This window comes from Bos mutus, chromosome 1 (assembly GCF_027580195.1).
Source record: "Bos mutus isolate GX-2022 chromosome 1, NWIPB_WYAK_1.1, whole genome shotgun sequence".
Classification (NCBI taxonomy): domain Eukaryota; kingdom Metazoa; phylum Chordata; class Mammalia; order Artiodactyla; family Bovidae; genus Bos; species Bos mutus.
The window spans coordinates 104,443,897-104,469,115 of NC_091617.1; the positions used below are offsets into that span (position 1 = coordinate 104,443,897).

The window sequence follows — 25,219 nt, forward strand, 5'->3', positions numbered from 1 at the left end:
ATTGAACTCAGACATATAATAATTTTTTAAAAATTTATGTAACAGTAGGATAATTCCATTTGCCAAGCAGTCATAACATATCTACTCTAGTTTTTAATAGGTTTTCAATAAATATTTGTATAATAACTGTTAAATATAAACATTTTCAGTGAATTTTCAGTATATTCCATAAGTTCAGTTTGTATATAACTTTCAGTTTGTATATATGTAGTACATTAAAATATTAACAGTTTCTGCCTTATTCTTATTTTTGAAGTGATTATTTTTAATCATCTCTACAACAGTCTCTAACACTAACTAAAAATTATATTGCTGTAAGCAATGGACTATTTCAGCACACAGTTATTCTGTGGAAATAAACTATATCTGATAAATATTTATTATTCCTAGCCAAGACATCTTTCTGTCTGAATCAAAATAAGTTAGCTACAACAAGGAAAAATACAATGACAGAATTTCTTTGAAATTGAATGAAATGCTATCCTTTAAAAAATTGTTTTATAGACAGTAACTTACATGTGTCTTCCATCCTTAGAACTATGGAAAAGTCTCTACACTTTGTTCCTGGGTTTTATTTTTAAGGATTTGAACCCGTGAAGTAAACAAGGCTATCTTTTTCTTTTTGTTGCAGACATTTGTAATCCAATTCCTATAATAGTGAAACTGTGGGAATCTCAAGCAGATATGGGCTTACTCTTTTTTTTTTTTAATGGAATCTGATCTCATGAGATGAGATTTTTGATTTCCCACCTGGCTGCCAGAGAGAAAAAGGAAAACAAGAAAAAGTAAAACTGAACACTGCATGTAAATTTACATCACCTCTTCAGAAATCTACTGATTTCATGCAATAAAAATAACAGCCTATGAATAAAGTCAGTTCTTACCAAAAATAGAAATACATATTAAAATATTTGTCATGAGGATCAAACATAGATTTTTTAAATGGTTCATAAAACTCCAAGTTACTGGAGCTCTGATACACAAGTCACACACACGCAGAAAAAAGCCACATACATGTGTGTGTGTTAAGTTGCTTCAGTTGCGTCCGACTCTTTCTGACCCCATGGACTGTAGCCCTCCAGGTTTCTCTGTCCATGGGATTCTCCAGGCAAGAATACTAGAGTGTGTAGCTATGCCCTCCTCCAGGGGATCTTCCTGACCCGGAGATCAAACTCACATCTCTTACATCTCCTGCACTGGCAGGCAGGTTCTTTACCCGCAATGCCACGTAAGAGTTGTTAAATTTTGATGTTTGGCAAAACTAATACAATTATGTAAAGTTTAAAAATAAAATAAAATTAGAAAAAAAAAAGAGTTGTTAAATTATGTAAGAATAAAATATATCTTAATTTTATGTATGAAGAGTAAAAAAGAAAAGACATAATACATATAAAATTATTAGATATATCCTAAACAACTATAGCTTCTTGATGCAATGTATCAGTCACAACTCAGCTATAGTCTATTGCTAGCGTGCATTCTCAGTCATGTTCAAGTCTTTGCAACCCCATTGTCTATGGCCCACCAGGCCCCTCTGTCCATGAGATTTTACAGATATGCATGCTGGAGTATGGTCCACCAGGCTCCTCTGTCCATGGGATTTTCGAGGCAAGCACATTGGAGTGGGTTGCCCTTTCATCCTCCAGGGGATCTTCCTGATCCAGGCATTGAACTCGCATCTCCTGCACTGCAGGCAGACTTTTTACCAGTGAACCATCAGGGAAGACACAGACCTTCTGTTAATAAAAAGTATTATATGTCCATTAATACAAAAAACCCTCAAACTGAAGGAAAGAGGTGGCCATAAGTTCACTTTCTTACTTCAAATCCACATTGCTTTGTGACTCAAACATTCATGTATATTCAGAATTAGAGTTCCTCTGATGATGTGAACTAAATCTGTATATAATACAACTCTACCATTCACAGATGGTAGATGTTGATCTCTCTTACTAGAGAAGGATCATGTTTATTTCAATCATTATGTTCACATGCTCAGTTAAAGCATAGAAAGCCCTAATGCAGATGCTTTCCTCAAACCATCTAGGGAAAAAAAACAGGGGTAAAAATTACTAAGAACATGAGGAAAAAAAAAATGAAGCTTGTCTTCAGTAAAGTTGTAAGTTGTATGCTATGGGAACTAATCAATGTATGTGAATTTGACTATTAAGGAATGTTCCAACCAGGGGGCAATGTTTAAGCCTAATCTTTAAGGCTATCATACATTGTTCCATGTCCCAGAATGTCTGATACAGTGCCTTGCATGTGATAATTATTCAATGAATAGTTACTGAATGTACTTAAAAAAAAAAAATTGGGGGTAAGTAAATAATGAACTTTCACAAACAGAATCAGTCTGACACAGCTGCTAACAGTATTGGTTAATATGTGATGGTAATTTACCCCATAATATGATCATGCTATGCAATGGTCAAGGACCATAGCTCAAGGGGAACACAAGTTGACACGAAAGGCCATATTACTCTAGAGTACAGGGACTCTCACCTTAACCTGATTATAACGCTCCAAATTTGATGTCTCCCAGCCTAATTCCATCAGAAATCTTTACAAGGTGTGTTTATATCTGATCACTATACCAGAAATATTGCTGCTATATGTTAGACAAATTGAAGCAAGTCAAAAGAATCCACTCTGGCTATCATCAGAGAGCTTTAGCAGATATTGGAGTCTGGTAGCAGATGACCTTCATTACAGAGACCTCTTGTCTTGAAACAAGCATTTCTGTAAAAGCATGATTTAAGAGTTTTGGGCAAGGAAGAGACTAATGAGCATGGCGGATAAATAATCTCTGCTTTCAAAAGCTAAATATTCATCACCAAGTATATATCCTATCGCTGTGAATTATCAGTCTCCTCATTTGACCTTTCAAAGTTTCAGAAAGGTGAAGGGAAAAAGCTATCCCTGATAATCTAGCAATCTCACTGCATCTGCTGAAACACCATGGTACCCACCATTAGTGAGATGGAGGAGAAAGGTGGCCTTCACCCCTCTGGTGATGGATGAAGGCCATTTCTTTGTTGGTAGCAATCCTCCTTTAATGTCATGAAGCCCCAGAATGGGAACCAACCACATTTTTTTCCCAGTTTACTCAAATAAAGAGACTCATCCATTCCACCCAGAACAGATAGATGGAGAAACTACTTTAATGCCCCTAAAAACTATTTATTTGTGTGTTGTAGCCTCCTTTATGCCACCTTTGGCTGAGTTTAAACTGACTCTCCTTGAAAACTTAAAAAGCACTTTAAATTCCTCAACTGGGAGGCAGGAAAACTACATTCTGTCTGCATCTCCAGCAATTTAATTTTGTAAAAGTAATCTGGTCATGCTATGGCTCCATCTCCCGTTATATCTGCTCTAAGGATGTTTTTTAAAAATATAAGATTTTTATATGTGAAAGTGTGAGAAGTGAATAGAAACAAGAACAATAATACAACTATAGGTTGAAATAAATTTTCAGTTTTCAAATTGTAACTGTTTAAGTCAATCTTAGAAAATGATCACCCATGCCCAATACAAAACTACCAAAATCAACAATTTCAAAAGAGGGAATGGATTTTGCTGAAGAACCAAATGATATGCCAGCAGAGCTTATGGATTTGCAGTCAGCTTTACCTAATCCATCTTTGCTACTAGGTCACTTTAATTTACTTAACTATTTTACTGCACCAGTTTAAATAATATTTTGCATGGAAAAAAACTACAAAAATCCCAAAACAGGTCTGAGTCTCTACTGTCTGAGCCACCAGGGAAGCCCCACAATCTAACCCATACCTATTCACTATTCACTTATCGTCTGAATACTTCAAGCCTTGAACAAAGGCCCTTCCACGAGAAATCCATTCTAATTTAGAACTTCATAACAAATATTCCCATTCTTCTCATCCACTTACTGACAGAGCTCAGATCAAGACATATTTCTTTCTTAGTGCTTTAATAAGAGATTACCCTAAGTCTCAGGGACACCCCCCCCCCGACCTCTGTAATGAGTAATTTATAACTAATATGGGTACTGAAGAAATGGTTGCCCAGAAAATGCATACCTGATAAAGGTCTGACAGGTAATAAGAAATGCTGCACAAGAAGTTAAAGAACTAGAAGGTAACCTGAACAAGGGATCCATAGCACTAGATATGGAAACCAAGATTAAGATGGATCATAAGGAGGAAGGAATATACATAGATATCAACTAAGAGAAGAGTTGGAAACAAATAGAACCTTTTCCTTCTGTGATTCTTCATCATTTACTTTCCCATATTTTGCTTAACTTTCATGCCTGCAAAACAGAAGAGAGAAAATAGCATCTAAATGTATGAATGACAGTCTATGATGTGCCCCAAACTCTGCCTAGTGTAGGGGGAACACAGAATTATAAGGCAGGAGCCATACCAGAAAGCAACTTGTAAACTAATTTTAAGCCATGTAAGCATGTAATGACCATAAACTTAATATCAAAATCAGAAGGATGTGCTATAGACATCACATGTTTCAACTGCACCCAAGCAGCAGAGCACCATGTGGAAGAGATGCACAAGGACATAACAGAGGAAGGCAGGGACTGACTCATACTAGAGGGATGGTAAGAGACAGTGGAGGAAGAAGAAAGGAAAGAAGACATCTCAGGAACTGGGACAGTCTGGACAAAAGCTAAAGCTGAATGCACATGGCATTGTGCAGGGGCTTATAAAGGTCACACGGAAACTAGAGTCCAAGGAGAGAGGTAAGGTTTCCATTTCATTTCATATAATATCCAGAGAATGGAACTGCAACTACAAGCATTGATCACCTGCTGGGAAAACTGTTTCTCTTTACTTTAATAATCTATATCTGCAATTGGGGGAAAATAGCATCTAGCTTTCAGATATTATGAAAATAGAAATAGTGTGCCTAAAAAAGGACAAAGCTCAGGGCCTGCTTATGGTAAGTGGCAATTAACTTTAGAATTTTTTTTTTTTTTTAAGAACTGTAAGAGGAAAAACCTTTGACTGTGTGGATCACAACAAACTGTGGAAAATTCAAGAGATGGGAATACCAGACCACCTGACCTGCCTCCTGAGAAATCTGTATGCAGGTCAAGAAGCAACAGTTAGAACTGGACATGGAACAACAGACTGATTCCAAATTGAGAAAGGAAGACGTCAAGGCTGGATATCGTCACTCTGCTTGTTCAACTTATATGCATTTCACATCATTTGAAATGCCAGGCTAGATGAAGCACAAGCTAGAATCAAGATTGCTGGGAGAAATATTAATAACCTCAGATATGCAGATGACACCCTTATGGCAGAAAGTGAAGAGGAACTGAAGAGCCTATTAAAGGAAGTGAGAGAGGAGAGTGAAAAAGCTAGCTTAAAATTTTACATTCAAAAAACTGAGATCATGGCATCTAGTCCCATCACTTCATGGCAAATAGATGGGCAAGCAATGGAAACAGTGAGACACATTATTTTGGGGGCCTCCAAAATCATTGCAGATGGTAACTGCAGCCATGAAATTAAAAGATGCTTGCTCTTTGGAAGAAAAGCTGTGACAAACCTAGAAAGCATATTAAAAAGCAGAGACATTACTTTACCAACAAAGATCCATCTAGTAAAAGCTATGGTTTTTCCAGTAGTCATGTGTAGGTGTGAGAGTTGGACCATAAAGAAAGCTGAGCGCCGAAGAGTTGATGCTTTTGACCTGTGGTGTTGGAGAAGACTCTTGAGAGTCCCTTGGACTGCAAGGAGACCAAACCAGTCCATCCTAAAGGAAATCAGTCCTGAATATTCACTGAAGGACTGATGCTGGAGCTGAAGTTCAAATACTTTGGCCACCTGATGTGAACAACTGACTCATTGGAAAAGACCCTGATTCTGAGATAGTGAAGGCAGAAAGAGAAGGGGACAAGAGAGGATGAAATGGTTAGATGGCATCATGACTACCTCAGTGGACTTGAGTTTGCACAAGCTCTGGGAGTTGATGAAGGACAGGGAAGCCTGGCATGCTGCAGTCCATGGGGTCACAAAGAGTCAGACACAACTGAGTAACTGAACTGAAGAGGAAAAACTTTCAAACAACTTAGAACTGTCCAACAGAAGGAACCAACTCACTGAGGGATGCACCCTGCATCACTGGGTGGTAATATATAGCCTGTACCTTTGAGTTTTCCAAAATGAGTTTGTACATATGACTCATTGAACAAGGAAAATTATTGTTTATTTTTATCTCATTCATTCAAATTTATATTTTAAGGTTATAATGCATATACTATATTAATCCAGGTATATGTGCTATTTTAAAATAAATGTACATAGGGTAGGTAATGTTCTCAAAAGTTACTAAGAAAATGATCCTGAAACATTATTATTGCTATCAAGGATGTTTAAGAAGAAAGTATAAACAATAGGGTAGGGATAAAAATAACCTGTTATGAAAGTTTCAGATTATGAAATACTTGAAAAGTCAATTCAGCTGTCTGCTCTAAGTGGCTTTACACACTCACAGGTTGAATCTTTACATGCCCTTCAGTTTCATATTTATAGAAATCAGCTATAGAACACATGAACAGAAAGTTCCAGGCCATCTAGAAGAATTACAGGGAAAAATCACTTTTGAGACTGTGGAGTCAAATACAAAAACAAAGAGATAAAGATACTAGATTTGGAGATAAAATTCCAGTCAATGATAATGATGATAATAGCAAACATTTGAGTCTTTTTACAATTTCAAGCACTGTTCTAGGTACTTTATATGAATTGCCTCATTTTCTTTCACTAACAAACTTGTGAGGTAAATACTGATGTGTTCATGCTAGTTGCTTCAGTTGTGTCTGATTCTTTGCGACCCATGGACTGTAGCCCATCAGACTCCTGTGTCTATGGGTATTCTCCAGGCAAGAATACTGGAGTGGTTTGCCATTTCCTCCTCCAGGGGATCTTCCCAACCCAGGGATCGAACCCATGTCTCTTATGTCTCCTGTATTGGCAGGTGGGTTCTTTACCTGGGAAGTCAACTGCTCAAGGTCACACAGCTACTAGGTAGAAGACACAGGATTCAAACTCAGGAATGTTGGCTCAATTCTTAGTGACTACAGAACCCCGCCTCTCATGGTGAATACAGAGAAATCGTTTGTGTCTTTTTCTTGTCTAATATAGTTATTAACCCGTCTTTGTATTCCTGCATTTCTGTAGAAGAATGAAATTTGTAAACCCAAGGAAACAGTGTGAAAAGCAATGACCACCTCTGTCAAGAAGACAGACACGGCAGCCTCACTACACATCCCCTTGCCCTTCATGTCTACCTGTCCAGCTGTCTGTCTATCCCTTCCTTCCTAGCCCAAACTATTAAAGGAATGGAGAAGTCACAGGGAAAAAAAAAAAAACAGGAGTAAACCCTGAAGCAGGGAAACAGAAAAACTGCAGGGAGAAAAGGGGGAAAAAAATGAAATTATAGTTAAGTCAATCACCAATGTCAATATACCTAGTGTTTCACTTTTCAAAGCCTCTGCTCATGTTTCCTCTAATCAGAATTTAGTATTTAACTGATACAACAGTATTTCTAACTGCAAGCAAGTCAACTAGTGAGCACACATCTTTGATACCCTCAAGTACTTTTAATCTCCCAACCTACTCCTTTAATCCTCAGTCTATGCATGTGCCTTCTGTAACTGTCTCCCTCACTTTCTGAGTGTTTATAAATGTTTCAAAACCATCCAAGAGTAATTTTCTATGTGTACTTCCTGATCACCCCATAACTAATCACTTCCCTTTGTGGTACCTGTATACCTTGTATTATAGAAACTTCTATAAACTCAGCACTTGGTAATTAATGAATTTATATATTTTTTCTTTCACTGGATTCTAGACTGCCATGAATATTCTTATATTTGATTCATCGACTACCAGTGCCTGCTACAGTGCTAAGCACTCAGTGAATATATTTATTCCTTGCTACGCATGGTATTCATAGGAGATAGACAAAGACAAAGACATAAGTGCATCATCTAGGAGGCCAAACTCTAGCAAACCAGGGGGACAATGTAATAAATGCTACAATAAAGAAAAGCATTGATATCACAGGGAAGAATGGCAGGAAATGAAGCTCTGATCAGGATCTTAATAGTTCACTAGGCAGACAAGAGAGGAGCTATTTCTAAGAGAAAGGACTGTATTTTTTTTTTGAAATAATAATTTTATTTATATATTTTACAATTTGAAAGTGTTTTGCTTTTTTAGATATGTTAAAGGTTTATTTTATTTTATTATTTTTAATTTAAATTTATTCATTTTAATTGGAGGCTAATTACTTTACAATATTGTATTGGTTCTGCTACACATCAACATGAATCCGCCATGGGTATACATGTGTTCCCCATCCTGAACCCCCTCCCACCTCCCTCCCCGTACCATCCCTCCAGGTCATCCCAGTGCACCATCCCCAAGCATCCTGTATCAAACCTGGACTGGCAATTCATTTCTTATATGATATTATACATGTTTAAGTGCCATTCCCCCAAATCATCCCACGCTCTCCCTCCCTCTCCCAGAGTCCAAAAGACTGTTCTATACATCTGTGTCTCTTGCTGTCTTGTATACAGGGTTATTGTTACCATCTTTCTAAATTCCATATATATGCATTAGTATACTGTATTGATGTTTTTCTTTCTGGCTTACTTCATTCTGTATAATAGGCTCCAGTTTCATCCACCTCATTAGAACTGATTCAAATGTATTCTTTTTAATGGCTGAGTAATACTCCATTGTGTATATGTACCACAGCTTTCTTATCCATTCGTCTGCTGATGGACATCTAGGTTGCTTCCATGTCCTGGCTATTATAAACAGTGCTGCAATGAACACTGGGGTACATGTTTCTCTTTCAATTCTGGTTGCCTCAGTGTGTATGCCCAGCAATGGGATTGCTGGGTCATAAGGCAGTTCTATTTCCAGTTTTTTAAGATCTAAAAGTAAGACCAGAAACTATAAAACTCTTAGAGGAGAACATAGGCAAAACACTCTCCGACATAATCACAGCAGGATCCTCTATGACCCACCTCCCAGAATATTGGAAATAAAAGCAAAGATAAACAAATGGGACCTAATTAAAATTAAAAGCTTCTACACAACAAAGGAAACTATAAGCAAGGTGAAAAGACAGCCTTCAGAATGGGAAAAAATAATAGCAAATGAAGCAACTGACGAACAACTAATCCCAAAAAATATACAAGCAACTCCTGCAGCTCAATTCCAGAAAAATAAATGACCCAATCAAAAAATGGGCCAAAGAACTAAACAGACATTTCTCCAAAGAAGATATACAGATGGCTAACAAACACATGAAAAGATGCTCAACATCACTCATTATCAGAGAAATGCAAATCAAAACCGCAATGAGGTACCATTTCATTCCAGTCAGAATGGCTACTATCCAAAAGTCTACAAGCAATAAATGCTGGAGAGGGTGTGGAGAAAAGGGAACCCTCTTACACTGTTGGTGGGAATGCAAACTAGTACAGCCACTATGGAGAACAGTGTGGAAATTCTTTAAAAAACTGGAAAAATACTATATTTCTTAAAAACTCAAATAATGTAAATTCTCGGAAAATATAGACAGCTCCAAATGGCTGAGGAGTTGTGGCATATACACAAATGTGGCTGTGGATACAGCTGTATAGTGAGCAGAGGCAGGTAATGGAAGGCCATCCTCAGAGAGATTCTCCATCAACTGTCCATGCTTTTCTTGAAGCAAGGAGCGGTTGTTTTATGCATCCCAAAATCAGATCCACCTCATCAATGTGTTAATAAAGAATGTTTTACTGAAGATTATATGGGAAAACGGATGATTAAATATATCACAAGCTATTTTGTAAAAATTCTTTAAAAATCCCTCTAAATAGTATCACCATATAATTTGTTATCTGAACAAGGGCACATGAATAATATCCCTGAACAATTATCCACAGACCGTCACGGTCCAGGAAAACCAGGATGTTTGACCATCCTGGTTTTCACTCTCTGCCTTTAAACTCTATTCTCCCTTAAACTTTCTCCTGTGCACAGATTACCTGCCTCCTCTGTTTCCCAGTTTTTCCATGATACTCTGCCCAAGTCTATATCAACCTTCCCTCCCGTATCACCTTCCTTTCCTAACCACCTTCTCCTCTTCCTCCACCAGCTATTTCATTGTCTCTCTTTTAGGCATAAAGCAATGAGCCCTCTATTAATTTCTCCCATTTATATCCTTATACTCAGCATTACCTTAGCAAAGAGTTTTCTTCATAATACAATGATGATGCAGTGGTAAAGAATCCTCTGCAACGCAGGAGAGGCAAGAGATACAGATTGGATCCCTGGGTCAGAAAGATCCCCTGGAGAAGGACAAGGCAACCCACTCTAGTATTCTTGCCTGGAAAAATCCATTGACAGAGGAGCCTGGCAGGCTACAATCCACAGGGTCACAAAGAGTCAGACACAACTTGGCTACTAAACAACTTAAAAGACAATGAATACTGAAGAAGTCTGTTTATCAGAGATTCTTTTCCTGACACCCATGCAAAGAAAATGCAAAAGGAGATATCATTAAGACATATACAAATAAGTAAGAAACACATGAAGAATATTCAACTTGAGTAATAACTTAAAAATTACACAAAACTGAAAATGAAAATATTTTGCTAATGATAATACTTGGTGTTGAATAAGGCACAGAGAACCCAGGACTCACACACTCCTGGCCGGTGGAGTGTACTTCGGTGCCTCCTTTCTAAACAGTGGTTTGGCAGTACTTATTTTAAAATCTCACAAAGGAATGTGTAATTTAACCTAGGAAGTCTACTTCTAGGAATTAAATGAGTAATTTATGGATGAGTACACATGGTACTCATATTACTCATGTGATATTGTTTATCACAGCAATGTTTATAATAGATAAAAGCAAGAAACCACCGAAATATTCACAATAGAATTGTTTTAATAATTTATGTTATATTCACACACAGGATGCAGCTACTTAAAATGATGTCTTAGATCAGCACTTTTGAAACCATTTTAGCAGTAAAGCCATTTTATCAAAAAATCTCCTACACATAGCTATAGTAAAAGAAAAAAAAAAAAAACAACATACACAAGCAGAGTCCCTCTGTTTGAGAAGGCATGAGTAAGACAAGCAAATCGACCTCCTCCCTTATAGCACTAAGAACTATGACTTTTGAGTCTGTGGTAAATCTCATTACATATGTGAACATTATTAACATGGGAAATTTTCCACAGTAGAATCTAAAAACAAAAGATAGCTGTTACAAAATGAGTATACACAAATTTGTTCTAAAAAGTCAGTGGGTAAAGGATAATATAGTCAGACAGTCAGACTCCATTCCCAAAAAGAAAAAAAAAAAAAAAACAATCCCTTTAGTAGTGGGTAAGAATTCAGGGGATCTTACCATCTAATTTTTTACACCTTCCTGTCAGATTGCCCTGCAGCCCATCTGGGTGGTGTTCTAGCCTTCAGAACACCTTCATTCTAGCTCCATCTGGGAAAGCAATTATAGCTTCTTTTGGTCCTGCTTATAGGTTCTTCAGAATCAAAGAATCTTACTATTGTTATCTTTTATGATATAATTTGATATTTTATTAGCTAAAAGAATCCCCTTCTCCTACCACCTAATACACATCAGAGGTTAAGATGGACTCAGGCCTGGGATTCCATCTCAGCTACTTTGTTCTATTTTTTTCCCCTGATTCTTTATTACCTTTATATCATTCTTTGTAGATGCCAATATCCATGTCACCTCTTTGTGTACTCCACTCCCCCACTACAGAGTGGACTTACAGTTGTGACCAACAGTACAGGAAAAGCGTTAGTACATGACTTCTGAGGCTACATCATAAGAACTATTGAAGCTTCCACCCGGCTTCAATATGCTCTGGAAGAGGCCAGTTGTTTTCCCCAGGGAACTCTTCGCTACATGGAGAAGTCCATGTAGAGAGAAGTGAGGGTCCTGAACAACAGAAAGTACCACTTGCCAGCCATGAGAGTGGGCCTCCTTGGAAATGGATTCTCCAGCCCCAGTCAAGCCTTCAGATGACTGCAGCCCAACATATATCTAACTGCAACTGCATGAGATATCCTAAGTGTGAACTGATGAACTGCCCAAATTATGACCAGCAGATATTATAAGTGCTTCCTGTTAAAACCATTACATTTTGTTGTGATTTGTCGTGGAGCCATAGATAATGAAAATGCTCTCATCCAAATTAATCAAACACAGGGAGCATCTCTCCCCACATCTCTGAATCTAAGAGTGTCTTTAAGCCTAATAGTCTGAGCTTGATGAGATGAGCAAAGAAGTTTATTCCCTCCAGCACTTACTTGATATTCATACCTTTTGTACTCTCCTACAAAAAAGAAATTCTGATTCTATTTAAAACAGAACATATTTCCTTCTAAGACATATTTAAGAACTTAATTTTTCATTCTTGATCATTTAAGTTTTCAATTATATCAATCACCAATATTCAGAATACATTTAAAGGCAGAATTGATCCAAAAAAAAAAAAAGTAACCATCTAAATAAAGAGAATTATTATTGACTAAGTGTATTAAGTGCTTCTAAAAGGCAAGAATAGAAAAATGACACTGAAAGATTATTAAACAGATTTATATTTTTTATTAGACTGTGAGATTGGAAAATTCACAGGAAAACTGGTTGTGGCTCCTCTCAGCTGGTTATCATCTTCTTCTGCCCTTTTCCTAGTATCATATCAAAGTTGCTATTTTTGGTGACCACTTGTTTAATTAGTATATCAGTTCAACAGATTAAACAGAGCAGCTCAAAATTAGAGTATTTTCAACAAGGTAAGTTATTTTCCTCTCAAAAAGTTCTGAGTTAACAAGACTCCTCTGCTCAGGTATAAAGACCCAGACTCCCTTTGGTGGGGGTGGGGACGGGGGTGGGGGGTGCACTCCATGACAGAGGTATGTATGTCCTTGTCCATATGCTCTATGACAGAGCATAGCAGGATGGGAGGCAGGGGAAGAAGTGTTCACTGATTTTTTTTTCCACATCCAAATGGCTGTAACATACTCATGTGTACATAAACTACACAATAAGTTTGGGAGCTTTAATCTCTCAGTAATTTTCCCTCAGCAATATATGTTGCACATGTGTCAGACTCTCCAATGGATATATATAAATTTTCAGAATCTCTCCTTACAGCCATAGACAAATTTCTTTAGCTTTTTATTCTACATCTCTTCTGATTTATATTAAAATATCAGTCAATTCCCCTTAACTCTCCACTCCAACCAGGTATTGAGAATTGCTGACTCAAGGCAATGGCTGAGGCAACGCATTTCAAAGATTGCTATTCCACTTAAACTATGATAACTACACCTAGACAACAGAGATGGGATGTGAGGTGATTTATTACAGAAGAAGTGTTTTTCTTCCCACAAAAAGCTTCATAAAACAACATAATGACCATTTCATTGCCAAAGAACTTGAGTGATGATTTTCTCCATCTGTAAAATTCAAATTAAACAACCTGAATTATGTCATTTTTAAATTGCAAATGATCATTATATGATTCAATTACAAATAGAAGTCCTCATTATCTCATCTTTCTTCTTGCATCTCTAACTATTCCTGTGATAAATATCCTTAAAAACCCATCTGTATAGTAGGGTGTGATGAAAACACAGATTCAATGCAACAAATACCAACAGCACTCACCATGTGACAGACACTGTAATCACTTTACTGATTAGGGAATAACTACATCCAAATCCCAGAGTATTTGAATAAAGAGGATTTAACCAAGCAAATGTAGGTAGTAAGGGAAATATTGCCTTGAGTGGATTCCATTCAAGGTCTAAGGGAAAGAGAGTGGCACGTTCAATACACTCTGTGCAGGTCTCAGAAAATAAGAGATGAGCAAGCCCTGAGGCTGGAGATAGAGTCACCAGCTGTATCATGCAGGGGCTTTGGGGATTTTACTCCAAGGTCAATTGAAAACCACTGCAGAATATCAGGCAGAGGACTGAAATCAATGTTTTCTGGAAGAAATCATCCTGTATCTCATGAGAAGAAAGCAAATGGTGGTAAAAATAGAAACTGGGCATTGAGGACAGGCAAGGCTGAATGCAGGCAAAGTCATTTAGGAAGCAATTGTGATAATCCAAACAAAAGGTTAGAGATTGACTGTGGCTTAGATTAGGGGTATGGGAGGAGAGAGAAAATGTGAATGGATCTGAACACCATTTAGCAGGCATAATTGATACAAATTGCCTAGGAAGAACACAGCAACTGGGGGAAAAAGATGTTAATGCAGTTATTCTGCATAGTAGTCGTCTAGGCAACTTCCTTTGACCCTTGTTCTCAAAATGTCTATGGTAAACAAGACTCAGCAGGAAAACGGACCTAATTGGAATTTGCAAATTTGTTTATATTATATGAGTGCAACAATGTAAATAATGCAAGAAAATGACCCTTCAGGGTACCTACAAAAATGATACCAATGGTGTTGATAGAGCTACTGATGCTTTTTTCTTCTTCCTTCCTCTTTGATGGGGTTTGCAAATACTTTGCAAAAAGTAGTTTATCTTTCATGTATTCAGTTATGAATTCAATAAATATCTATTGAACATCCATACTCTGCCAGTCACTCTGCTAGGAAGCACAGAGTACACAGCAGCAAAAAACAAAACCTGATAACAAACACATACCTTCTGGAAGTTCACATTCTAGTGTGTGTGTGGCATTCTAGTGTGTGTAGTAGGGGATGAGGGGCAGCTATCAGACAATAAACAAGGCAAATAGAATATTATAGAGCATGCCTAATAGTCATAAGACTGATAGGTGCGAATTCTCACTTATTGCCAAAATAGACATTTTCAAAACCAAATAAAAGATGGAGTAGGAATGGAATTACTAGAAGTCCAAACTAAATGGATATATATGCCATCCCCTCATTGTCCCCACCACTTAATAGCAAAGCTACCATCCCCACTAACTGACCTCAAAGCACTCTGCTTTACACTGTATAGTTCTTATCTGGTTATATTACCATTGCTGAAGATGTATTTTTTCATCTTTTCAAGCCTAGACTTATGAATAGACAAACCTTGGAAACAGCGGAGGAGAGACAACCATTGCTTTTATATTTTAATAATAAACATATCACAAATGAACCTCATTTTGAGCATAAAGTCTTGATGTATGAATAGCCATTTATTATTTGGAAAAATTCATTATAAACCTTCCATCTCAAAGAATACATATTTGTAAATGGAACTTTTCCATCAGAAAACACAACTTTGAAAGTGTGTTCTAATAAACATTATCTTTTGAGTCTCACAAACCTAATGCGAATTTTACCTGGAACTGTATCTGTGTGGACAGAATTGTACACATGACCCACAGAATATCATTCTGCCATCTACTAGCAACCAATAGAATTGCAGCCTCTGAGGTTGAAAGACAGTTGAGAATTGCATATTTGTGCCTGTGAACAGTAAATAATGGAAGTCTGTGAGAATAATCACAGTTGCACTAAACTTTTTGAATGATTTTAGATTTTCAGGTGAATCATTTTGCAGCCAAGTGAAGGGAACTGTGCATATTCTGTCTTCTGTTTTATACTCTGAAGATGAAGTTTGTATCAACTACAAATTAATGTGTATATTTTTTAAAGGGTAGAATAAATGTGTTCACTTAATATTCATGACCCATTTGGTAATGTGTCTTAAAAATTAATAGCTTGCATAACGTTGTGTTTTTAATGAAACAATTTGAACATTCCTTACAATGTGCAATGACTAAGTTTGTTTTATATAATGAAAGTAATTCACCAAGTACAGCATGATTAGCTGTTCGCTGCAAAGGGTACTCCACAAATCCCCATGCTAGAAGAATTATGATTTGGGGGCAAGCTATTTCAAACCTCAATAACTTTGTTCCCTTTGGGTAATGGTAGGAATATGTTTTATTGATTTTTCTCAAAACATCCAGTGCTTTTCAATGAAGCAAAAGTTTCAAGTATCTTCATGCAGTAATTTCAAAACTCCCCTCAAACTATAAACAAAGATTATTTTTCATATATAGTTTAGTGAATATGAAGCAATACATATTATAATAAAGATCAGGCTCTCTGAGAACAAAAAGGAAAGGTAATTATAGATAAAAATCATCATCCAAAGTAATACCTTTCCTAGAGAACCAGGAGCATGCCTCTCTAGCAGATGGTATTTAACCCTTCCTTTCATAGGACATGTACTTTCTTTTAAGATACCAATCTGTACAACAATAAAGAACATTAAAACAAATAGCATATCCGTCATCTAACTATAAAACCTTTACATAAGAATTATAACCTTACTAATAAGTAAAAAAACTATTCCAAAATATTTGGAAAATGTATCTGTAGGTATTTGTTAAATGATTCAGTGAATTTTCTTTTAACCACAAAGGAATGAACTATTAATATTACAGAGTTTTTGAGTATAGATTTTCAAGGCACTTCTTCAATTAATAGATAATTAATTAGAGTTAATAGCTCATCATGTATAAATACTTTTTGGATACTCTAAACATTCTTCTGGGTTTTCTCAGGTGGTAAAGAATCTGCCTGCAAAGTAGGAGACACAGCTTGGATCCCTGGGTCAGGAACATCCCCCGAGAAGGAAATGGCAACCCACTCCAGCATTCTTGCCTGGAGAATCCCATGGACAGAGGAGCCTGGCGGGCTATAGTCCATGGAGTCACAAAGAGTCAGACACGACTAAGTAACAACTTCACTTTTCACAAACATTCTTCTATAAAGAGGGACTAAGTGGAGAAGGGGACTATGGGTGACTTTTGTTTTTCCTTCTTATATTTTTTGGGATTCTGGATAGAAGTTTTTCTAAAAGCTGTCATCTTTTAAGATAAACATTATATGAACATTATTTCTTTCTTTCTTATTCAGATTCATCTATAGATGACACAAATTTCTCTCACCTACAACCAAATTATCATAAATTTCAAATGATTAATATACAACTAAAAATGCTACCAATTTTCTCCCTTGATATAAGGAAATATTACTTAATATTACTAAAAATTTTATTGTGCATCTATGTTGTACTTCTATGGACTTCCCTGGTGGCTCAGCCAATAAGGAGTCTGCCTGCAATGCAGGTGACCTGGGTTCAATCCCTGGATTGAGAAGATCTTCTGGAGAAGGAAATGGCAACCCATTCCAGTATTCTTGCCTGGAAAATCCCATGGATGGAAGAACCCGGCAGCCTAGAGTCCATGGGGTCACAAAGAGTTGAACATGACAGAGACTTCACTCACATGTTGTACTAGACATGTTCATTTTTAATCATCACAGAAATTCCTTGAAGCAGTATCATTCTCACTTTACAAGTAAGAAAACTATAGCCCAGTTAAATATGTTCCCTAGACTTATACAACTCATAGTTTGTGATTTTAATCCTTGTCTAGAGAAGGCAATGGCAACCCACTCCAGTGTTCTTGCCTGGAAAATCTCATGGATGGAGGAGCCTGGTAGGCTGCAGTCTGGGGGGTCGCGAAGAGTCAGACACGACTGAGCGACTTTACTTTCACTTTTCACTTTCATGCATTGGAGAAGGAAATGGTAACTCACTCCAGTGTTCTTGCCTGGAGAATCCCAGAGACGGCAGAGCCTGGTGGGCTGCTGTCCATGGAGTCGCACAGAGTCGAACACTACTGAAGCGACTTAGCAGCAACATCAGAGGACTCGAGTTCTCTTAACTATACATCACTACAAGGAAGAGAGCTGGAAATTTATAGGGATTTAAAATGAACAGAAAAATCTACTCTGCCATGAATGCTTTTACCATCTAGTTTTAAAGAAGATACAAGAACACTACATGATTTAAAATAATTATAATATTGCTAATACCCATTTGTCATACACTGTGCTAAACACTTTACATGAATCATGTCCTTTATTCCCACAAATGCCATCTGACAAGTTTCTACATAAATGTCACTTTCTCTGAGAAGTAGTCTTCAGCCCCATGATCTACGCTAGGCCCCCAAGTTGTAGGTTCACCATAAACCATCCTCTTCTTTCATCGTATTCCTTCCAGTTTTAGATTTTCTATTTACTGGGTAAAAGGCTTCATGAGGGAAACAAAAGTGACTCTTCTTTGCCCCCACTCTTCCTGCAAGGTATTGGTCATATTTTAAAACAGTGGACAGAGGAAAAAATGGAAACTACTTACCTTTCCTGAGTCACTCAAAACAACAGTAAAATATCTACTCAAGCCACAGTAAATTTTTTGTTGTTCTACCAGTTTTTGCTTTTAAATTTTTGCAAAGTTGTATTGGTTTATGCCATACAAGAATACATATCAGTCATAAATATACATATATCCCCTCTGTCTTGATCCTCCCTCCCTCCCCCCAGTCCCACTCCTCTAGGTCATCACAGAGCACCAGACTGGGTTCCCTGTGTTATATAGCAGCTTCTCAGCAACTATCCATTTTACACACGATAGTGTATATATGTTGATGCTGCCTTCTCCATTCGTTCCACTCACTCCCTTCCACACTGTGGACTTGTGGACATAGTATACTCTTTCACTCAGTATCTCACTGGTGCTGTAGCTATCACCAATATCTTTCTCTGCTAACTGTCTAAAACTCCCTCTCAACTCCAAATTTTGCTTCATATTCTTCATTCTTCACCCTCTCTTATCTTCTACATCTCTTAAATTTCAAATCTGGCCTTCTTTCAATTCAGAGGCTCTATTGATTATTCTACAGCTTCCCAAGTGGCTCAGTGGTAAAGAATCCACCTGCCAATAAGAAGACCAGGTTTGATCCCTGAGTGGGAAAGATCCCCTGGAGAAGTAAACAGCAACCCACTCCAGTATTTTTGCCTGGTAAATCCCACAGACAGGAGAGTCCAGTGGGCTAGAGTCCATGAGGTTGCAAAGAGTCAGACATGAATGAACACACACACATTGATTATTCTAATTCTACTCAACAAAGGCTCAAAGACTGGAGTGAAAAACAGAATGAACAGAGAGGAAAGGGGGAGAAATGTCTGAGATGTGTCCTGGTACCCAAGAGAACTCAGAGTCACGGGGCAACCTGAGTGGGAAAAGTACTAGGTCTTCCCCATGCCCTCAATTTCATTTCTGCTTCTTCACTGAAAATGAAATATTTTATTTCTGGTAATGGATATTAACTATTCCTCAAATGTCAAGAGCTTAGCAAAGAAGTTTTGTAAATCAGTGTAACAAATCAGCTCAAAACAACAAAACCTCTTAAGGCAAAAATAGATCCCAAAACATTAAGACCAGATTGGATACACTCTGAAGATATTATCTTAAGAAAGAATGTGAAAGTTGAAAAAAGTGTAAAATGTCTATTTTGGAAGCAATTTTTAAGAGGCATGTTTTTCATTGACCATCCAGATGCTATTTCAAGAACTCTCTAGAAGGCCTAAAAGATGCGTGCTTATGTGTGTATAGGCATATGTGTCCACTGTGAAGATCACCAAAACTATGACAATCAAAACCTGATACCATTAAATATCCTGATTATGAGTTACACTTGTTCTAAGTCACTTCAGTTATGTCCGACTCTTTGGACTATAGCCTGCCAGGCTCCTCCATCCATGGGATTCTCCAGGCAAGAATACTGGAGTGGGTTGCCATTTTCTTCTCCAGATCTTCCTGATGGAGAGATGGAATCTGTGTCTCCCTTACTGGCATGCAGGTTCTTTACCATTGGTGCCACCTGGGAAGTTATCCTTAATTGTACACTTACATCTGTATGTCTCCAGTTAAAGTAGGCAGGCCACCACAGAGATTCTTATGGGGAATTTGGAGAGTAGATTTGGAACAGCATTTTGCTACTTATACATATTACTCATCTTCTGACTCATGGTGCTGGCATGAGACTGCAGCCAGGCCTGCAACTCCCCCAACTTCCCCTGCATCTCATTCAGTGTAACTAACTCCTGGGCCAGGTATGTATGTTTCACAACAAGACAACAAGCTCCTGAATTTCTGCAGGACATTCATTTCACCAAAGTCAAAAGTCACAAGAAGTGACACTTCAATCAGTCCTCACTGACTCTAGCTTGTATATCCCAACTTGCTCTTATTCTCTCCCAGTTTGTATCTATCTGCCCTTCACAACTGCTCTGGGGACTTTAAGCTCCAAAATCAGATCAGTTGAGAAGACAATGAGCAGTGCAGAGACTCAGTAAATTCCAGAATTTCAAAATATCTAAGTCTTATGTGTCTGTGTGTCTGCTTCTCCCTCTTAACCCTGACTGATATATACTGTCTGAATCAATGAACATAAGTAATCCCACTTAATCATTTAGCCAAGAGTGATTTAGCACACACTCTGTGCCAAGTACTATTTTAACCACTGGACACACACTGATGCAAGTAACAAGAGAGACATTCCTCCCCTCATGTTGTCTGCATACGAACTAGGAAGATGGAAATAAATGAGCGTGTAAATAAGCAAGCATAAAATTCAGATGATGTATTAGTTTACTATTGCTGTTCCAACAAACTTGGTTGCTGCAAACAATTCAAACTTATTGTCTTACATTTCTGGAATTCAGAAGTCCAAAATGAATCTTGGCTAAAATTAAGACAGATTTCTCCCCAAGAATCTATGACAGAATGCCTTTTCTAGCTTCAGAAGACCACCTGCATTCCTTGGTCTGTGCCCCTTTCTCCATATGCAAAATGCATCACTCCCTCCCACTTTTGCTTCCATAGTCACCTCTCCTTTTTCTGACTGACCCTCCTGCCTCCCACTTATGAGGACCCTTGAGATTACATTGAACCCGCTCAGATAATCCGAGATAATGTTCCGATGTCAAAATTCCTTTTCCCATTTAAAGGAACATTCACAAGTTCCTGGCCATTATTCAGTCACTCAGATAATCTGTGTTCATAGAAAATCAACAAAATAAGGAAATGAAATGTTACCTTATATAGAGTAGCCAAAGATATCCTCTCAGAGAATTTCTTTTCAGCAGAAACCTGAAAGATAAGGAGAAAAGTATTTCAATCTAGTCAGGAAGTATTAAGAAGTATTAAGACTGTAAGGGAGAAAAAGCTGGATGTGTTCCTGGAAAAGAAAAACCACTTTTCACAAATTGAGCAAGAGGTGGTAGGACCAGGCCTCAGAGATCTGAGGCCAGATCTTCTAAGGCCTTGTGCTAAGCAGCTTGGGTTTTATATGCCAGTCACTGTGACAAGATTTTATTACTGAACCCCGGGGGTTTGAGGGGAGGGGGAAGACGAAGCTTGAAAGACTTGGTAATGGCGACGGGTTTGTCAGAGCGCCATAACATGGTGTGGGAAGTGAAGAGCAACCAGATGCCTGATGCGGTGCAGAAGCTCCTGCTAGTCATGGACAAGAGAGCGCCAGGAGTGAACGACTCGCTGCAGCTGCTGCAGTGCAAGGAGACGTTGCCGTCCTCTCCTGGATACAACTCTTGTGATGAGCACATGGAACTTGATGATCTTCCTGAACTTCAGGCTGTTCAGAGTGATCCTACTCCATCTGCCATATACCAACTAAGTTCAGATGTGTCGCATCAAGAATATCCAAGACCATCTTGGAACCAAAATACCTCAGAAATATCAGAAAATACCTACCGTGAAAATGAAGTGGATTGGCTAACAGAACTAGCAAATATTGCCACCAGCCCACAAAGTCCACTTATGCAGTGCTCATTTTACAACAGATCATCTCCTGTACACATCATAGCTACTAGCAAAAGTTTACATTCCTACGCCCCTCCACGGTGGCCTCTTCTAAGGGTGAGCCGGCCTTCCTCATCACTGGAAGGAGCAAACACCAGTCAGACATGAAAGGGCAAACAGTAAGTCGGAATCTGGCATTTTCTGCATGTCCTCCCTCTCAGATGATGACGACTTGGGGTGGTGCAATTCCTGGCCTTCAACTGCTTGGCACTGTTTTTTGAAAGGCACACGACTGTGCTTTCATAAGGGAAGCAATAAGGAATGGCAGAATGTGGAAGATTTTGCTAGAACTGAAGGCTGTGATAATGAGGAAGATCTCCAGATGGGCACTCACAAGGGCTATGGTTCTGATGGTCTAAAGTTGTTATCACATGAAGAAAGTGTATCATTTGGTGAGTCTGTACTGAAGTTGACTTTTGATCCTGGTACAGTGGAAGATGGTTTACTTACTGTAGAGTGTAAACTGGACCACCCTTTCTATGTTAAAAATAAAGGTTGGTCGTCATTTTATCCAAGCTTGACTGTGGTACAGCATGGCATTCCGTGTTGTGAAATTCATATTGGTGATGTATGTCTACCTCCTGGACACCCTGATGCCATTAATTTTGATGATTCAGGTGTTTTTGATACATTTAAAAGCTATGACTTCACGCCTATGGATTCTTCTGCCGTTTACGTGCTAAGTAGTATGGCTCGTCAGCGTCGTGCGTCTTTGTCTTGTGGAGGACCTGGAGGTCAAGACTTTGAAAGATCTGGATTCAGTAAAAACTGTGGCTCACCAGGATCATCACAGCTCTCTTCCAGTTCTTTGTACGCTAAAGCTGTCAAAACCCACAGCTCAGGGACTGTGAGTGCCACTTCTCCTAACAAGTGCAAAAGACCAATGAATGCCTTCATGCTTTTTGCCAAAAAATACAGAGTTGAATATACTCAGATGTATCCAGGGAAAGATAACAGAGCCATAAGTGTGATCCTTGGTGACAGGTGGAAGAAAATGAAGAATGAAGAGAGGAGGATGTATACATTAGAAGCAAAGGCTTTGGCTGAAGAACAAAAACGTTTAAATCCTGACTGTTGGAAAAGGAAAAGAACCAATTCAGGCTCACAACAACATTAAACAGGATGCTTGACTGTTGATGGAAAGATTTAAGATGAAGGTCTCACCATTTGTCCTGAATCTGTGTGACCATAAGATACCGATAGCATTGAGTCTTGAAATGATTTAATAATGAGTGAGGATTTGCTTTCTCCATTAGAGCATTAAGTAAGCTAAAACTATCAACATTGTAAACCAAATTGCCTTATTTTTCTTCCAAACTTCATATATGTCTATCAGGTAATATAGGCTTGAAAATTGATATCCTGTGGTGCTAAAGTACAGTAGAAAAGAGAGGAGAAGTGTATACATGTTTTATTTTAAATTGTACAAAAGGGGAATTTAAAAATATGTAACTGCTGTTTATACATTGGCTCCTTACTGCTTATTAATCTGTATTGTACACATAATGGGGTGAAGCAGAAGCTGGGAGTTGGCCTTCCTTGAGCAACCACCACATGGCTCAGCATCTGTGCCAAACACAGGGGCTCCTAGTCTGGGCAGTGCCAAGAGGTTGCCAGGACACAGGGCCGGTGGATGGTGCCAGTGCCAGCCTAAGAGCCACCGGCCGCGGCTCCTGAGCATGCTGAGTTGGACACACCGGGCGGCGGCGCCCACCCTTGACTTCAGTGGAGACCCAGCCCAGGCCAAGGTAAAGTTAGTTAATAGCATTGGGATATTGTCACTGTAATGGTGCTGTTAACAGTTGACACCATTGTATTTTTAACTTTGTGTCCTATATCTCCTCAGCCACGTATCTTAATATCGTTTTTGTCATCGTATCTATGGTGGGGGCGGACTTTGCACTTAAGCGGTGCAACACTTGCACTTTACTTTCCTCAACTGTCTACAACGAGCAAACACAATGGCAATAGAGCTGCTTTTGCTCTGAGCTACAATCATGGCTTTTCATGTTACTTACCAAGTGGTGTTTCTGGTTAGGAATCACAGCTATAAAATTGATTTCAGTTCATTACACTTCTTCATGATGTTGCCCCTAAATTTTGCACACTATATTCTTGTATATTATTTCAAATAAAATGAAAAAATTGTTAAAAAAAAAAAAAAAGATTTTATTACTGCAGCTTTCTATAGGAGAAACTTTATCTAAGATGGAGATGCAGCAGACTCTAAAGTGAGTGAACAAAACCAACATGTAGGCATCATCTCATGCCATTGGATCTTAAAGACCTGTATGCATCATGAGCCACAAAAATAGTAAAAGTATCTGTACTGCACATCAATTTCCCAACTTATGGGCTAGCAAGCTGAATCTCTGCAAGTAGCACTGAACAAACAGAAGGAGCCTAGGAAAAGACCTTGACTGAACTTCTCTATATTTCAACCAGGCTGTTTACTGAAAAACTAATGAACATTTTTCCTCCAAAAACAATTTGAAAATTGATTTTTGTTTAATAAGTACAGGTACTTTGGGGAAGGGTCTTTCCTGCTGGCACAGTGGTAAAGAACCGCCTGCCAATACAGGAGATGCAGGTTGGATCCCTGGGTCGGGAAGATCCCCTGGAGAAGGAAATGGCAACCCATTCTAGTATTCTTGCCTGGGAAACCCCATCAACAGAGGAGCCTGTTGGGCTACAGTCCATGGGGTTTCAAGAAGAGTCAGACATGACTTAGCAACTAAACAACAACAACTTTAGGGAAGAAGTCATGCCTTTAACAATGTTAGGTCTTCTTTTCATGCTTTTCTATTCTACATTGTTCTAGTGGAGTGGTGAAGAACTGGTTCTATCTGAAGTCAGCTGATGAGCGAACAGGAGGTAGGGAGATAAATGTATGAAATATGCATGTCACTTAACTTTGAGGAGTTTTGCTAAGAAAAAAAAGAGAAATCAGATGGTAACTGGAGGAAAATGAGATATTAGTAGGGTTTTTGTTAAGATGGGAGATACGTTAGTATGCTCAATGATGACAGAATGATGAAGGGAAATTTGTTGATGGAGGCAAAAGCAGGAAAACTGCAGGGGTTAAGCAGTTAAAAAGTCAGTGAGAAGGAACAGGATTCATGCATAAGTGAAGGCTTTGGCCTTGGATCAAAGTAAGGACAGTTCAAACTGAAAGTCATATTTCTCATTAACTAAAGGATTGACATTCTGCTTTTGTAACAGTCTCTTGAGTTTTGTTAGCAGAAAACAGCATCCTGAACCTGAGTACTTCACGACACTGACAAGACTGCACTTCTAAGTCTTTAAGACTATCAGTATCCTACTTAACTGCAGCAACTCCACTGAGGGAAAGTCCACCTTGTGGGGACCTGTCTGGGAGTCCAGCCAACAGCCCCTTGATGACATGACTTCCCTCTAAGTGAGTTCATTTTATCCTCTGTAGATTTCA

General features: G+C 38.3%; 1 pseudogene; it reads left to right on the forward strand.

The window, feature by feature from the left end:
- The first annotated feature begins 21,294 nt into the window (after positions 1–21,294).
- On the forward strand, positions 21,295–23,900 carry LOC102270534 (HMG box-containing protein 1 pseudogene; annotated as a pseudogene).
- Positions 23,901–25,219: the final 1,319 nt, after the last annotated feature.